Below are 1,658 nucleotides of genomic sequence, written 5' to 3'. Positions count from 1 at the left end.
TTGGTTTTTTATTTGAAATATGAATATTCAGTGTCTTCTATTTGGTTAATAATAAAAACGGTATAATCATAACTAAATTCACTCTTCATTGGGGCCACAAAACACAATAAAAGAGAGAAAACAATGAAAGATTAATATCCCTAAAAGTGAATGTTGATTTGAATGTAACTTGTTATGATGCAGAAGAAAAATATTTTAAAATCATGAAAAAAAAATATATCTAAAAAAGAAAAAAAATAAGATAAAGCCAGGTTTTTTAAATGAATGTCCTCATTGGTGTAACCACACTGAATTCATATTAAAGAAAAAAAAAAATCCCATCAAATTTCCAACCACACCTCTGTGTAATGCCAGTGGCTTGGTAGCTAGTCATGAAACATGCAAAAATGTTTCATGAAGGAAACAACCTTCTCCCAGATTTCAAAAAATAGTGAAAAAGTAAGAAAACAACGGTAGCATATAATGGTGGCTACTGCATATGGCAGCGTACTCTATGTGTAATTAATTACTGTGATCCCCTCCCATATGTATCAACCACATACTAGTGTTTGAGATGGCTGAAGGTGACTTTAATCTCATTCCTTCTTGGTCACATCCCTGCTGCTATCCAAAGACATTTCTAGGACTGAGAAAAAGTACAAAATCTATTGCTGAGGGTTGATGATTCATATTTTGTTCGATGTTATTAGTCAAATGGGTAGAAATAAGAGAATTTGAGTGCTTTCATGACTCCTCTAAACTGAAGATTATGCTAGCAACATTTTTTACTAACGTGATATAAGCCGGGCAGTCAAATTTTGAGCACACTTTGTCTTAATCTTCTTTTCAGTCACAGCGAAGCATTTCTTTTATACAGATTCTTTTATACTACATGAATGCCCACTTATCATCACTCTGAACCACGTTCTTCTGTCCCAAAAGAAGATCTAAATAGGTCATTCTGTATGATTTTTGTCTGAGTGATTTGCCTATCTATTTGTCACTGCAGAACTGAGCCCTAAAATGACAAACAGAAATAAGTAAACGGAATACAAGCTAAAAGGACCAATAAAAAGTAGTATGTGATGCTTGCTGTGCTGACATTTACTTACATTACCCTTACACATGTGCTAGTCATTTTCTACAAGTACCATCATGGAAAGGTCCTACATTTTTATGAAAACCTGAATGAATAAATCTTCATATGTCAAACAGTTAGATATTTTGATGTTATTGTCAGTGTTGTTGAAGAAACTCGTGTTTCAGACAGTGAAGGAGCCTGACAAATAATGAGTTGTAGTAATAGACCTAAGTAATCAGCCCAAAATCTTACCTCGAAGCACAGGATCAAATAACTATTAGCACATGGTGCCCTATGATAACTTTCCACAGCTGTCAACACTTCACAACTTTGCAGACTGGGCTTTTAGCTCCAGTCAGTCTTGAGTGTCTTTGCCACGAGGGCATCTGTCATATCAAAGTCCCACTGATGTCTCAGTGGTGACAAGATACTAGATCGGTATTAATCACGAGGCAAAGGCAGCAACCATGGGAGAAGGGGAGGCAATATTAGTCATATGCAGAGATAGCCTGCTGAATACAAATGGATGCAAAACCACCCTTAAGTTCTCTCCCATACGCTTTCTGCAGGAAAAATTTCCCCACCCATCTACCTGTAA

The sequence above is a fragment of the Falco cherrug genome, chromosome 2 (assembly GCF_023634085.1).
Source record: "Falco cherrug isolate bFalChe1 chromosome 2, bFalChe1.pri, whole genome shotgun sequence".
NCBI classification, from domain to species: domain Eukaryota; kingdom Metazoa; phylum Chordata; class Aves; order Falconiformes; family Falconidae; genus Falco; species Falco cherrug.
The sequence above is the reverse complement of the archived record's forward strand: the minus strand, read 5'-3'. Positions refer to the sequence as shown.